We start from the raw sequence: 16,553 nt of genomic DNA on the forward strand, positions 1-16,553 counted from the left end.
CTTTTAACCCTTTCATGGCTGTGGAGGGCTGGACCTACTCGCACACATCTGATAAATCTGCTGGATTTCCCCTTCCTTCCTCACCCGGGGGATGAGTCAGGGAAGGACCAAGCAAGGGGGCCTGGAAGACGCTACCCAATTCGTGTAAAAGTTGGGGTTCACAGTCTTGATCAACACCTGTATTAGGATACACCTCCACTCTCCTCAGAAGGCCCATGGGGCTGAGTTCATATCATGGGGTACGGAGCTGTGCAGCTGGGGGCCTCAGGCTCCTCTAAGCCTGCCAGGAGCAAGGGTGGGGGTGGGGAGTGGGTAAGGAGTGGGGTTCAGCAGGGAAGTTGGATAACAAGGGAATTCTTTAGTTCCCTGGGATTACACGGCCATCTCCCATTGGCCAGGCTGGGCTGGAATCTGTGGACCCTGCAGCTCTGGGACAGAATAGTTCTGCTGCGTCTGGCTTTCCCTGAGCCCGCGGCCCCCACCGCCAGCCCATGCCAGTACCTCCCCCTCCAAACCCTCAGCTTGGCCTTTTAGCCCACAGAGACAGATGGGGGCGGGGCGGGGGAAGAAGCTGGGGACTGTGAAAAGGGAAAGTAGTTAAGCTTCGGAATCGGTGAGCGCTTCACCTCCCCTCACTCACAAGGTCAAAGCGGGAAGCAGTGAAAGGAAGGAAACTGAGTCAGGGCTTTGAAGCAATGCAAGGCTCCAGTGCCCTCCCATATACCCATGATCAGGATGCTGGAGTGCTTCCCAAGGGAGAGAGGAAAACGTGGGGCAGGGTGCTCTGGGGAAGGAGGTCCATTTGTGCTCAGGCCTGGCAGTGGACCTGAGACCAAGGGTGGGGGCAATGTGGTGGTAGAGAAGGCCAAACGAGACTTACCAATAGGCTCCACTGTCTCCATGTCACAGCTGGCCATTCAAGCCACGAGCTTCTTCCTGGAAGCACCAGTGGAGAACAGAGACTTGGAGACAAAATCTATAAGGATGGTACCCAGCGTGGCCCCACCCAGTTCACCTATTCACTTATTCAATGAATAAGCAGTGGTATATTCACATATTCGTCCCTCAACATGGGTGGACCACTACAATGACACTTAATGCAGATGAATCTTAGCAACAAAATGGCAAATTAAGTTCCAGAAGACTATAGATAGGTTGATAATTATGTTACAAAGCTAGAAACAGCTAAAATAAAAAATGCCTTTAAAAATATTTAGTTTATTTGTTTAAAAGGCAGAGTGACAGGAAGAGAGAGAGAGAGAGAGAGAGAGAGAGAGAGAGAGAGATCTTCCATCTGCTGGTTTACTTCCCAAATGGTTACAACAGCCAGGGTTGGACCAGGTTAAAGCCAGGAGCCAGGAACTCCATCCTGGCCTCCCACTTGGGTAGCAGAGGCCCAAACACTTGAGTCATCAGTGTTTTCCCAGGCACATTAGCAGGGAGCTGAATTGGAAGCAGAGCAGCAGGGACTCGAACACACACTCTGATACAGGATGCCAGCATTTCAAGTGACAGTTTAACCTCCTGTGCCACGATGCCAGTCCCCAAAATACACTTTTTAGAATACGTATAGAAGATACAAAGATGCAAAAAAGGTGAACACACAATTTAGGGTGGTGTTTACCCTGGGTTAAAGGAGGCAAAGGGATGAGATGTGTACATACATATATACAGTACACGTAGGTTTATGTGGAGCCCAAGGTTCTGGCTTTCCTGTTGGATAGATGGTTTAAAATTATATAAAATCATTATTAAAATAAATAAATTGGGGCAGGCACTTAACCTAGTGGTTAAGACTCCAATTGGCCAGCGCCGCGGCTTACTAGGCTAATCCTCTGCCTGCAGCGCCGGCACCCTAGGTTCTACTCCTGGTCGGGGCGCCGGTTCTGTCCTGGTTGCTCCTCTTCCTGTCCAGCTCTCTGCTGTGGCCCGGGAAGCAGTGGAGGATGGTCCAGGTCCTTGGGCCCTGCACCTGCATGGGAGACCAGGAGGAAGCACCTGGCTTCTGGCTTCGGATCAGCGCAGCGTGCCAGCCATGGCAGCCATTTGGGGGGTGAACCAACGGAAAAAGGAAGACCTTTCTCTCTGTCTATCTCTCTCTCACTGTCTAATTCTGCCTGTCAAAAAAAAAAAAAAAAAAAAAAAAAAAAGACTCCAGTTAACACCCAGGTATCTCACATCACAGTGCCTGGCTCTGAGTCCTGACACCAGCTTCCTGCTAATGCACACCCTCAGAGGCAATAGGTGATGGCCCAAGTAGCTAAGTTCCCGCTACTCAAGCGGGAGACCTGGACTGGCTTCCTGGCTCCTGGCTTCAGCTTGGCCTAGGCTTTCCATTTTGTGAACCCGCAAATGGGGCTTTCTTTCTGTCTGTCTCTCAAATAAATAAATGACAAACAAGTGAAAACCATGTGTAAGCCAATGAGGAGAGGGTATCATGAAAAAAAATTATGTGTAACCAAAACTCATCAAGGACCCCAGTGATAATGACAACCCTTCTTCACCACTTTCTAGGTACAAGTTCAAGTTTTTCCCATCAGACATAAAGTCCAGAGGGCAGGCACCAGGCCCAATTTGTTCACCCTGCAAACCTGATGCTTGACACGCAGCACGCAGTAAATAAACTTGTTGAGTCAGTTAGTGTAAGATCTCTCAGCCTCTAGTCTTCTCTGGGTTGAATAAGTTAATGCAGGCATTGTGCCTGGCACAGAGTAAAGCACTTAAAAATCAGGAGCCATTCGGCCGGCGCCACAGCTCACTAGGCTAATCCTCCGCAGACCTGTGGCGCTGGCACCCGGGTTCTAGTCCCGGTTGGGGTGCCGGATTCTGTCCCAGTTGCTCCTCTTCCAGTCCAGCTCTCTGCTGTGGCCTGGGAGTGCAGTGGAGGATGGCCCAAGTGCTTGGGCCCTGCACCCGCATGGGAGACCAAGAGAAGCTCCTGGCTTCGGATCAGTGTGGTGCGCTGGCCGCAGTGGCCATTGGGGGGTGAACCAACAGAAAAGGAAGACCTTTCTCTCCATCTCTCTCTCTCACTGTCCACTCTGCCTGTCAAAAAAAAAAAAAAAAATCAGGAGCCATTAATGAGAGTTTTATTAAAGGGAAAGTGTTTGTACCCACCAAACTTACAACCTCTTAATTCGGAACAGAAGGGCATCTAATTTAGTTCCTCATAGACACCACATAAAATACTTAGATTTCTTTATTTGTTGTTAAAAACCTCTCCCTGGGGCCAGTGCTGTGGCACAGTGGGTTAACACCCTGGGCTGAAGCACTGGCATACCATATGGGCACTGGTTCGAGTCCTGGCTGCTCCACATCAGCTGTCTGGAGAGCAGTGCCCGGACTTGCCTGGGCCTCACCAACCTTGCCAAAAGCCTTGGCCAGCTGACTGCCACCAGCCACTCTGCTGGGGCCAGTTCAGGGGGTGAGCCACTGTGCCTGGCACGGAGCTCCCACTGGGGCATGAGATGCCAAGGACTACCCATACAGAGATTAGGGCACCAAAACCTTCGGCTGGAACTACTCTCAAAAAAAAAAAAAGGGGGGGGGGGCTGGTGCTGTGGCACAGCAGGTTAACACCCTGGGCATACCATATGGGTGTTGGTTTGAGTCCCAGCTGCTCCACTTCCGATCCAGCTCTCTGCTATGGCCTGGGATAGCAGTAGAAGATGGCCCAAGTGCTTGGGCCCCTGCACCCACATGGGAGACCTGGAAGAAGCTCCTGGCTCCTGGCTTCAGATCTGTGCAGCTCTGGCCATTGCAGCCATCTGGGGAGTGAACCAGCAGATGGAAGACCTCTCTGTCTCTACCTCTCTCTGTAACTGTCTTCAATTAAATAAAATAAATCTTTTATTTGTAAAAAAAAAAAAAAAAGACACTGGCTCTGCAGATAGTTGGGGTTGGGGAGAGCGAGGAGAAGAGGGAGACAAGATCAGGCTGTCTGGGCTGGCTGCCTCAGACCTTCTCACATCCTGCTCTTTGTTCTCACTAACTTGCTGTCTTCCCTTAAAGAACTCAAACAAAGGAGCCAGTTAAACTGCTGCCTGCAGTACCAGCATCCCATTTGAGAACCGGTTTGAGTCTCAGCTGCTCCACTTCCGATCCCGCTCCCTGCTAATATGCTTGGGAAAGCAGCAGACGATGGCCCTGCCACCCACATGGGAAACCTGGATGGTTTCCAGGCTCCTGGCTTTCAAACCAGTAGATGAAAGATCTCTCTCTCTCTCTCTCTCTCTCTCTCTCTCCTCCCTCCCCTTTTCTTCCTCTCTCTCCCTGTAACTCCACCTTTCAAATAAATCTTTTTAAAAATTAAATTAAATTAAATTGGGCCGGCGCCGTGGCTCACTAGGCTAATCCTGCGCCTTGCGGCACCGGAACACCGGGTTCTAGTCCTGGTTGGGGTGCCGGATTCTGTCCCGGTTGCCCCTCTTCCAGGCCAGCTCTCTGCTGTGGCCAGGGAGTGCAGTGGAGGATGGCCCAAGTGCTTGGGCCCTGCACCCCATGGGAGACTAGGAGAAGCACCTGGCTCTTGCCTTCGGATCAGTGCAGTGCGCCGGCCATGGCGGCCATTGGAGGGTGAACCAATGGCAAAGGAAGACCTTTCTCTCTGTCTCTCTCTCTCACTGTCCACTCTGCCTGTCAAAAAAGAAGAAAAAAATTAAATTAAATTAAATTAAAAACTTCAAACAAGTCCCAGCTTCTTAATTCTGTACCTGTGAACCTCCAAGCACCTGGCCCAGGAAGAAGTCAGAAGAACTGCAGGAAAGAATAAGGGAGCAGTCAGAGAAGAAGCCACCCCTTGGGTAGCCTGGGGCTTAGCAAGGTCTTCAACAGAAGGATATTGTCAATAGAGAGAAGAAACAGTTCTCTACCTCCCAAATCTGCATTTTTTTAAAAAACATTTGTTTTATTTATTTGAAGAGAGAGAGAGAGGAGAATCTTCCAACTGCTGGTTCACTCCCCAAATGGCAACAGCTAGGTCTGGTACAGGGTGAAGCCAGGAACCTCAAGCTCCATCCAGGTCTCCCATGCAGGTGGTAGAGGCCCAGGTACTTGGCGTATGATCTGATAATGGCTCCTGTCAACCAGAGATGCTCACAGTGAAGGCAGAGACTCAGCCTTCTGCTTCCTGACCATCTTTGTGAAGCTGTGTTTCAGGAGCCCAAGAAGTAGAGAAAAGTTAAGGGGCCAGCACTGTGGCATGGTGGGTTAAGCCGCTTCCTGCAGTGCCCACATCCCATATGGGTGCTGGTTTGAGTCCTGGCTGCCCCAATTCTGATCCAGCTCCCTGCTAATGCAGCTGAAAAAGCAGAACAAGGTGGCCCAAGCCCCTGCCACCCATGTGTGAGACCTAGATGAAGCTCTTGGCTTCAGCCTAGCCTGGCCCAGCCCCATTGTGGCCATTTGGGAAGTGAACCAGCAGAAGGAAGATCTTTCTTTCTGTCTCTCCTTCTCTCTCTATAGCTCTGCCTTTCCAATGAATAAATAAATCTTTTTTTTTTTTAAGAGGAAAGCTAAAGTGAGGATCTCCATCCCCTAGGAGAAGCAGAGTAAACCAATGAGGCGGTGCCAGTGCTGGCTTTGCAACTATGCCATCAGAATCTGCAAAGGCAGTGCTTTGGGGGAGCTGCCTGGGAATACAGGGAGTTACCAGGGTCTGCCACCCCTGAGATTACCTAGGACACACCCCAGTTCATCTTCATTTTTTCCTAGATAGCATATCCCACCTTTTTGCTTGAACTCAACTCCATTCTTACATAAGGGGTTCTCTTTAGGGGTTGCAAAAACATTTCTTTAATTGTTTGTTATTTGAAAGGCAGAGAGAAAGAGAGAGAGGGAGAGATATTAAGAGATTGATCTTTCTGCTACTTCACTCCCCAAATGCCTGCAACAGCCAAGGCTTGGCCAGACCAAAGACAAGAGGAACTCCATTTGGGTCCCCCTTGTGGGTAATAGGGACCCAAACCCTTGAGCCATCATCTTCTGCCTCCCTGGATGGGAGCTGGATCAGAAGCAGAGTAGGGGCCAGTGCCATGGCTCACTTGGTTAATCTTCCGCCTTGTGGTACCAGCATCCCATATGGGCGCCTGGTTCTAGTCCCAGTTGCTCCTCTTCCAGTCCAGCTCTTGGCTGTGGCCCAGGAGGGCAGTGGAAGATGGCCCAAGTGTTTGGGCTCCTACACCTGGAAGAAGCACCTGGCTCCTGGCTCCTGGCTTCGGATCTGTGCAGCGCCAGCCTTGGCGGCCATTTGGGGAGTGAACCAATGGAAGGAAGACCTCTCTCTCTCTCTCTCTCTCTCTCTCTCACTGTCTTGACTCTACCTGTCAAATTAAAAAAAAAAAAAAAAAGCAGAGTAGTCAGGACTCAAAACTGGCACTGTGGGGATGTGGGAGTCTCAAGCAGTGGAACCCATTGTACCACAACACCAACCCCCTGAAGAAAATGTTTACCTGTTGGGGTGGGCCTTTGGCATGGTGGTAGCTAAGACATTGTTTGGGTCACCCACATCCCATATCAGAATGCCTTGGTCCTTGTTACCCAAATGGAAGCCCCAGATGGAGTTCCCGGCTCCTGGCTTCAGCTTGGTCCAGCCCTGGCTGTTGCAGGCATTTGAAGAGTGAACCAGCAGATGGGAGATGAATCTTTTTCTCTGTTTCTCACTCTCTGCCTTTCAAATTAATAAATAAAAAATTTATCTAACTATTGATTTTCCACCTTTCTCTCTTTCTGGCTCTAAGTAAGCAGACAAGCAGTTTTGCTTTTTTCCAGTAGGAACAATGGACATGGAGGCAAGATTTGTAAAATAAGCTTGGGTATTTACAAAGTTATTGGAAGTCTTTTAAAAAAATTTATTTATTTTTTGAAAGACAAAATTGCATAGAGAAAGGAAGAGAGGAAGAAACAAACAGAAAGAGACCTTCCATCTGCTGATTCACTCCCCAAATGGCCACAACGGCTGGGGCTGGAAAAGGTTGAAGCGAGGAGCCAGGAGCCAGAAACTCTATCCGGGTCTCTTACTGGGCCAAAACACTCAGGCCATCTTCCATTGCTTTTCCAGGAGCTTTAGCAGAGAGATGGACTGGAAGTGGAACAACCAGGACTCAAATCAGTTCTCATACTGGGACGCCAGCATTGCAGGCTGTGCTTTAACCCACTGCGCCACTATGCTGGCATCCCAGTTCTAAGCCCTAACGGCATGTAGCAGGGATCATTCTGCCTTCCCATGTATTTCTACACTTAGTTGTCTCTTGTCTATTAACCATCAACCTTTGAAGCTCTTCCTAAATCTGAAACCAATGATCCTAAGTGTACTCCCTTCCAATAAAGTAGGCCCTGTTTCTCTGCCCCAGGGAGTGCTATGAAGGCCTCATTAATACTAACAGGGAGCCAGTGGGTCCATCCTCACCCAGCCCAGGGAATTTGCAGATGGAGCTGCTTGTCTTGCTTCCTCCACGGTGGGTCCCAGGTGATCACCCGAGCCCCCTGCAAGGTTGTCCAGGCCTGAGTCACTACCTTTCTGCAGCTGTTCCCCAGTCAGCTCATTACCAACAGGTCCTACAGAATAAACTGAATGTGAGTTCCATGAAAATGCCCACCTTACTGCTGTTACAGGGTTGTCTGAGGATCAAAGACATATGCCCAAGCACTATAGGCATACGAAGCTAGCTGCCTTAATCAAAGCATAAATGAAATCGATTCATGAGGCCGGCGCTGTGGCTCACTGGGTTAATCCTCCGCCCGCGGCGCTGGTACTCCGGGTTCTGTCCCAGTTGCTCCTCTTCCAGTCCAGCTCTCTGCTGTGGCCTGGGAAGGCAGTGGAGGATGGCCCAAGTGCTTGGGCCCTGCACCCGCATGGGAGACCAGGAGGAAGCACCTGGCTCCTGGCTTCAGATCAGTGCAGCGCGCCGGCCGTAGCAGCCATTTGGGGGTGAACCAATGGAAGGAAGACCTTTCTCTCTGCCTCTCTCTCTCACTGTCTAACTCTGCCTGTCAGAAAAAAAAAAAAAAAAAAAAAGACAGAAAAGAAATCAATTCACGAATGAAGCACAGAGAAGCATAGTTTATTATTGTCAGGTGTTGAACCCCCTCTCCGGCATCTCAATAGGCAGTCGAGATGAGATCCTGGGGGACCAGGTGGCCGCCTACCTCGGCTTCCACCATGCAGAATCTCTAGCACAGCCTCCCTCGCAGAATGCCAGGTCAGCATGGAAGCCGGCTCCATTGTGTGGACAGTTTCAGCAGGACAAAGGCCCAGCGCAGCACCAGCCAGCCCAGCAGCCCCTTTGGCCAGCTCCTGAGGCCCCCACCTCCCTTCCCTCTCTTTCTCTAGCTATGCTTTGCTGACTGCTGACTCCTGGCAAAGTCCAGAACAATCGCCAACCTCTGAGTGCATCATCCCTCTCCTATCCATGGTTAAGGGCTCCAGTTAGCACTTGGATCAGACCAGGGCCCCCACGTGTTGGAAATGGGGTAATCTGAGAAGCAGAGTATTAAAGGGATTGGCTCAGCCTAGTCCTGCCTCCTTCTCCCCTTCCTCTCTAGGGAGTCAGGCAGACCAGTGCTCAATGTGGGTCAGGTCCTGTTCTAGGCACTACAGAGGAGTTAGCTCATGCACTGGTCTTCCCACGAGTTGTACCTTCAGCTTATTCCCTGCTTCCTCCAGTCTACATTCTCTTCCTGATGACCTCATCCACACCCACCTCGCCCTTGAAACGTACATCTGTATAACTACAGGCCATTTTACCTGACTGTCCCAGAAACACTCCAGCCTGCATAGAGCTGAACCAATGACCCTCCTCTCATCCCAACAGCTTTGACCCCTTCCCCAGTCTCTCCCATCTAATCAGCCACCCAAGAGCCACCAATTTTACCTCTTAGATAGCTGAGTCTGCCCCATGTCTCACCTGAGAATTCTAGTGGCCTTAGACCCTGTTTGCTCCTATTTCAAATCTCATTCCCTTTGATTCAGTCTCCATGTGCACCCAGCATTATTTTTCTTTTTATTTTTTTAATTTTTAATTTTAATTTTAATTTTTTGACAGAGTTAGACAGTGAGAGAGAGAGACACAGAGAGAAAGGTCTTCCTTCTGTTGGTTCACCCCCCAAATGGCTGCTACGCCAGTGCTGCGCCAATCCGAAGCCAGGAGCCAGGTGTTTCTTCCTGGTCTCTCATGCGGGTGCAGGAGCCCAAGCACCTGGGCCATCCTCCACTGCCTTCCTGGGCCACAGCAGAGAGCTGGACTGGAAGAGGAGCAACTGGGACTAGAACCTGGCGCCCATATGGGATGCTGGCACCGCAGGCAGAGGATTAACCAAGTGAGCCACAGCGCCGACCCCCCAGCATTATTTTTCACTACCTGCCATTTGTCATTCTCCTGAGTTTCCTTCAACAGTTCCTGAATGCCCAAAAGAGTCTAAACTCCTTACCATGGCATACATGGCCCATTATAATCTAGTCTCAACTTTTCATTTTTCTAAAACAATTTTTAAGATTTATTTTATTTATTTGAAGGGCAGAGTTGGGGGGGGAGGGAGGAGGGAGGGGGAGAGGAGAGAGAAAGGTTTTCCATCTGCTGGTTCGCTCCCCAAATGGCTAGGGCTGGGCCAGGCAGAATCCAGGAGCTTCTTCTGGGTCTCTAAAGTGAGTGCAGGGGCCCAAGAATTTGGGCCATCTTCCACTGCTTTCCCAGGTACATTAGCGGGAAGCTGGATTGGAAGTGAAGCAGTAGGGACTCAAACCCGCACCCATATGGGATGCCAGTGATGCAAGCAGCTGCTTAACCCATTATGCCACAATGCTGGGAACAATCAAAATTTTTAAAAAAATTTATTTGAGGGGCTGGCGCTGTGGCATAATGGGTAAAGCTACCGCCTGCAGTGCCAGCATCCCATATGGGTGCGGGTTCGAGTCCCAGCTGCTCCACTTTCAATCCAGTTCTCTGCTATGGCCTGGGAAAGCAGCAGAAGATGGCCCAAGTCCTTGGGCCCCTGCACCCGCGTTGGGAACATGGAAGAAACTCCTGGCTCCTGGCTTTGGATTGGCTCAGCTCCAGCTGTGCGGCCATTTGGGGAGTGAACCAGCAGATGGAAGACATCTCTCTCTCTAGCTAAATAAATAAATACATCTTTAAAAAAATGTATTTGTGAGGCAGAGAGAGACAGAGAGAGAGAGGACTCCCATTCAGTGCTGCCTCCCAGGGTCTGCACTGTCCTGGAGGCAGGAGCCAGGTGCTGAGCACCGCACACTGATGTCGGGCCCAGGTGAAACTGCTAGGCCAAATGCTCGGCCCCAGACCCAACCTCCCCCCTCCCCGCTCTCCTCGTCTCCCCTCCACGACAGTTGGGCAGTAGTGTGCTCCTGGTGGCTCTTCGAACACTCTGTTCTGCTTCATAACCCAGCGCTTTCGCCTCAGCTGTTCCTTCTGTCTTAAATACCCTCCCCCTCTGGTCTGTCAGGTACCGTTCTGTCACTTCCTGATGGAAATGTTAAGGGCTAAGGACTTGCGTGTTAGCAGTGAGGCCGGTAAGGTGTCAGGACGATGGAGATGAGTGTATCAGAGAAAGCGTCAGTCTGTGGAGGGTAAAATAAGACAAGACATGACAGATAAGCTCTTCCCTGAAGAGGGAACACAGTCACAGAGGAGTATCTTAAGTGGCAGCGTGAGGGAAGTGCAGTGGCGGCCTCAGGCCTCACGGCAGGACGGGAGCCCAGGAGAAGCCCTACAGAACACAGCCCCAGAACTTTTCTTGTTACTACCAACATGCAACGTACCCACAGAGCCGGCCTTTTCTGCCCACAATCTCTCCCTCTGGGCACTGGCTCTTGTGCTCAAAAGGAAAGAAATCTCAGTTAAGTGGGCCAGGCTGACCCCTAGTGGACAGAATGAACCACTGCAAGCAAAAAATGCTGGCACAAAAGCCTCTTCCCTTATACTTGGTTATTTATTCATTCAAAAACAGTGAACACATATCCAGTGCGAAGAGAAACACTGAGGCCCTGGGGCACCAAGGACAAAGTACTAAATCCTAATTCTTTTCTTCTTCTTCTTCTTTTTGACAGGCAGAGTGGACAGTGAGAGAGAGAGAGAAACAGAGAGAAAGATCTTCCTTTGCCGTTGGTTCACCCTCCAATGGCTGCCGCGGCTAGCGCACTGCGGCCGGCACATCGCGCTGATCCAAAGCCAGGAGCCAGGTGCTTCTCCTGGTCTCCCATGGGGTGCAGGGTCCAAGGACTTGGGCCATCCTCCACTGCACTCCCTGGCCACAGTAGAGAGCTGGCCTGGAAGAGGGGCAACCGGGACAGAATCTAGTGCCCCGACCAGGACTAGAACCTGGTGTGCCGGCGCCACAGGCGGAGGATTAGCCAAGTGAGCCACGGCGCCGGCTTAAACCCTAATTCTTAAGACTCCACAACCTATCGGGTGAGATAGGTAGCTGCCTGTTTATGGGTTCCCTTGGCAGCCCTGTGGATAAGGGGAGACAGGTTAGAAGGCTGATGCTATGACCAGGGGAGAAATAATGTGACAAGGAGTCAATAACAATCATACGTGTGAGATGACAGAGATGAAAAAGCCAGGGCCTCCCAGGTTCCTGGGCAACTGGCTGGATGTGGGGTGCAGCTCAGAGTCAGGAAATTTAGGAGGGTGAAATTTGTGTCAGAGGATGAGGTCAGCTTTGGACATTGAGTTTGGGGTGACCTGGGAACAGCTGGGTAAAAATTTCCATAGCCTACTCCAAGATGAGATGAGAACCGGCACATTCAGGGTGGTATGGCCATAGACCAGGCTATTGAATATAAATATATAGGGAACTCAGAAAATATAGGGTAGATGTTGCTCCCCCTCTTCGTGGAGGAACGACACTAAGCCCTGCCTAGGCTTCATATCCGAGTCACGGCACCATTATGTCGCTCCCCCTCTTCGTGGAGGAATGACACAGGACCCTGCGCTGTTCTTTCGTCTGCTCGGCCCTCCCCGGGTTTGCTGCTGGTTCTTCCCGGGTTGGCTACTGTCCCTTCCACCTCCGTGGAAGGGCGGTTCCCCCTGGCCACTTTCCCCACTTCCGCAGGGGAGCGGCACACCGCCGGCTGGCTCTCTTGGGGGCTGCACAGGTGTTCCCTCAGATGTTCCTGGTGCATGTTGTCTCTCTCCTCCTTTATAGTCCTCCTCCGCCAATCCCAACTCGGCTGCCCACACGCCGAGTACGCTGCTCTCCTCCAATCAGGAGCAGGATCAGCTCCTGGAGGTCATCACTCAAGTTGGCAAGAGGCAGCTGCGTAGAAGCTGTTTTCTCCTCTCCCAGTGCCATATTGTGGGAGAGCAGATGCATAGAATAAGTCTTAATTCCAGTAACTTAGTCTAGTCCGAGTTGCTCCCAGTTGCTCCCCACAGGTAGAGAGTATTTTTTAAAATATTTATTTATTTGAGAGGCAGAGCAACAGAAAGAGAGGGACAGAGATCTTCCATCTGCTGGTTCACTCCCCAAATGGCTGCAATGGCCAAGGCTGGGCCAGACCAAAGCCAGGATTGAGGAACTCTCTCACATGGTGGCAGGGGCCCAAGTGTTTGGGCCATCAGAAGCAGAGCAGGGGCCAGCACTGTGGCGTAACGGGTAAAGCCGCTGCCTGTAGTGCCAGCATCCCATATGGAACGCTGGTTCTAGTCCTGGCTGCTCCACTTCCAATCCAGCTCTCTGCTATGGCCTGGGAAAGCAGCAGAAGATGGCCCATGTCCTTGGGCCCCTGGATCCATGTGGGAGACCCAGAAGAAGCTCCCGACTTTGAATTGGCGCAACTCTGGCCGTTGTGGCCAGTTGCAGAGTGAACTAGTGGATGTAAAACCTCTCTCTCAGCCGGTGCCGCGGCTCACTAGGCTAATCCTCCGCCTTGCGGCGCCGACACACCAGGTTCTAGTCCCGGTCGGGGTGCCAGATTCTGTCCCGGTTGACCCTCTTCTAGGCCAGCTCTCTACTGTGGCCAGGGAGTGCAGTGGAGGATGGCCCAAGTCCTTGGGCCCTGCACCCCATGGGAGACTAGGATAAGTACCTGGCTCCTGCCATCAGATCAGCGCAGTGTGCCGGCCGCAGCATGCCGACTGTGGCGGCCATTGGAGGGTGAACCAATGGCAAAGGAAGACCTTTCTCTCCGTCTCTCTCACTTTCCACTCTGCCTGTCAAAAACAAACAAACAAACAAACAAAAAAACCTCTCTCTCCCTCTCCCTCTGCCTCTCCTTCTCTGTGTAACTCTTTCAAATAAATAAATAAATAAATCTTAAAAAAAAAAAAAAAAAAGCCAAGCAGCGAGAGTTCAAACTGGCGCTCTGATACGCCATGCCTGCCAGGGGCAGTTTAACCATTTGTGCTACAATGCCAGCCCCTGGAGTAGTGATTTTTGAAAGTTCATTGCCAAGAGGTTACAGTGGACTACTTCAGATGATGTAGTCAGAGTACACCTGAGGAAGACATTAGCTGAGCTCTTGAGAAGGTTCTAGGAAGTCTCTTCCCCACATTCCCCCATATACTAACTCTGAGGCTTCTCATTTGCTTCCTTGGCCCTGTAAATCATATCAATTACAGCACTTAATGCATATTATTACAACAGCCAATATTCTCATCTACTCCCAATTAGATCATAGGCCCTTGAAAGAAGGAATTATTTTGTGAACATGCACAAGGATGGGAGGCAGCAGTTGTAACCAAGAGTACTGGATTTAGGCGGAAGGGGGCACTGCATTGTGGGCACCATCTGCAAGTTTAGTGTCCTGAGCAGTTTTTTCCAAGGATATCTGAGGAAAGCTTGTCTTGCAACTCTGCACCCAGATCACCACAAACAAGGAAGGTTAAAGCTGCAGGAAACTAGTCTGTTTCCTTTTTTCTTTCTTTCTTTTTTATAGATTTATTTTATTTATTTGAAAGACAGAGCTACAGAGAGAGGTAGAGCAGAGAGAGAGGTCTTCCATTCGCTGGTTCACTCCCCAGATGGCCGCAACGGCCAGAGCTGCGCTGATCCGAAGCCAGGAGTCAGGAGCTTCTTCCAGGTCTCCCATGTGAGTGCAGGGGCCCAAGCACTTGGGCCATCTTCTACTGCTTGCCCAGGCCATAGCAGAGAGCTGGATCAGAAGAGGAGCAGCCGGGACTAGAGCTGGTGCCTATATGGGATGCCGGCGCTTCAGGCCACAGTGCTGCCCCCTCAGTTTCCTTTTGTCAATTTTTTATTTTTTATTTACTTGAAAGGCAGAGAGAGAGAGGGAGGCAGAGATCTTCCCACCAGCTGGTTCACGTCCCAAATGCCCACAACTGCTGGGTCTGGGCCAAACTGAAGCCAGGAGCCAGGAACTAGGAACTCAATCCAGATTTCCTGTGTGGGTGAAAGGGACCCAACTAGTTGAGCCATCGCTGCTGCCTCTCAGGATGCATACTAGTAGGACGCTGAAACCAGAAGCCAGACTCAAATCCAAACCCAGGCACTCTCATACGGATTGCAGGAGTCCCAAGTAGCAGCTTCACCACTGCACCAAATGCCCACCCCTGAGTCAGATTTTTTTGTTAACATGCAATGTATAAAGATGTGTATTGCAAGCAGGAAGGGTCATCCCCTTGCCCCCCTTCATCCCGGACAGTCCCTTAACCCTTGCTATAAAAACCCTGGCAAATTGCTTCTTGGGGAGGTATTTTCTTTAGGGAACTATATTCCTTTCTCCATCTCGTTTTCCTGTTACAAGCAAATATTTTCCTCTGAACAAGTCCCTTTTGAGTCGGATTATTTAGCGACAGCCCAAGCGAATGGAACCCTGTGTCTGCTAACAGTCGTGTCATGTAAAGCCTTGTGGCCAGGCAAGGGAATGTGATGCAAGCACCTGAAAACATTTAAGCAGGGGCGTGGCAAGATCAGATGTGCGGCTTCCAAATATTAATCCAGATGTAGTACGGATTCTAGATTAAACGCAGACAGATGGAAGCTGAGACCAGGTTGGAAGATGAGCAGCCCTTGGGGCCTGTGTGTGGCACAGGGAGTTAAGCTGCCAATTGTGATGCAGGTATCCCATATTTATGGGGCACGGGTTTGAGTCCCAGCTGCTCCCCTTCCCATGCAGTTCCCTGCTAATGAACCTGGAAAGGCATCAGAGGGTGGCCCAAATGCCTGGGTCCATGCCACCTTCATGGGACACCTGGATGGAGTTTTAGCTCCTGCCTGGGCCAGGCTGCCGCTATAGCTATTTGGGGAGTAAATCAACAGGTGGAAGATGCTCTTTCTCTGTCTCTCTCCCTCTGTCATTCTGCCTTTCAAATAAATAATTAAAATCTTTTCTGGGGCCGGTGCTGTGGCATAGCTGGTAAAGCCACTGCCTACAATGCTGGCATCCTATATGGGTGCTGGCTGGAGACTCTGCTGCTCCACTTCTGATCCATCTCCCTGCTAATGTGCCTGGGAAAGCAGTGGAGGATGGCCCAAGTCCTTGGGCCCCTGCACCCACGAGGGAGACTTGGAAGAAGCTCCAGGCTCCTGCCTTTGGATCTGCCCAGCTCCGGCTGTTGCAACCATCTGGGGAGTGAACCAGCAGATGGAAGGCCTCTCTCTCTCTCTGCCTCTCAAATAAATAAATAAATCTTTAAAAAAAAAAACTGAGGCCCTCTACTAAGACAATGTCCATGGAATTCTGGGAGGGTAAAGGGTTGAGGGTTAAATTTTTTAGGCATTTAAAGATCTAAAATATCTTCTTTTTAGAAGGTAGGAGGATGAAGGGGTGATGTTGACATTGGGCTGACCAGCAGAACGTTGAGAAGTAGACTGAAAACTTTAGAAGGCAGGGATTCAGAGCCTCAAGCATATCAAAATGTTAAATGCATACTTCATAACTGCTCCACTCTGAACCACAACACTAAGATGCGAAAAAACAAATGCTGTATTGAATTAAACCATCTATTCTTAGCTTTCAGAACATAAACGTGACATTTACAGTATACATTTAATATTCCAACTGTTATACCAGTAGTTGCTGTTCGTCTAGCTGTATTCTAGATTATTCTCATTTAATTTTTACTAAGGCCTAAGGGCTGTATATCATTTGTTTTACAAACAAGAGCATGAAGGCTCACAGTAGTTAAATGACTTGCCCAAAGTCATACAGTGGAGCAATTATTGTTTCATTCTAAAATCTATACCTTAAAAAATATTTGAAGAGAGAGTGATGATGGCACACCCATCCTTTGGGTCACTCTCCAAATAACAGCAGCAGCAGCTTGGCCAGGCTTGAGTCAGTCCCTTCTGTGGCAGGCAGGGACCCAACTTCTTGGGCCATCACCGCTGCCTCCCAGGGTCTGCAACCGTAGGAGCCGTTTTCCGGAGCAAGGCCACAACTTGAACAGGCACTCTGGAGTCGGGCATAAGTGTCCCGCGCGGCGTCGGAACCGCCGGGGCAAATACACGCCTCTAAATTCTATATTCTTAAAGTGCGTGGCTACACCACCTCCCGAGGTCCTAGTTGGAGCAGCGGCCCTCTAGCAAATAACAACGGTAAGTAAACTACACCCAAGATTGGCTGCAACCTGACAGGA

Source organism: Oryctolagus cuniculus, chromosome 11, assembly GCF_964237555.1.
Source record: "Oryctolagus cuniculus chromosome 11, mOryCun1.1, whole genome shotgun sequence".
NCBI classification, from domain to species: domain Eukaryota; kingdom Metazoa; phylum Chordata; class Mammalia; order Lagomorpha; family Leporidae; genus Oryctolagus; species Oryctolagus cuniculus.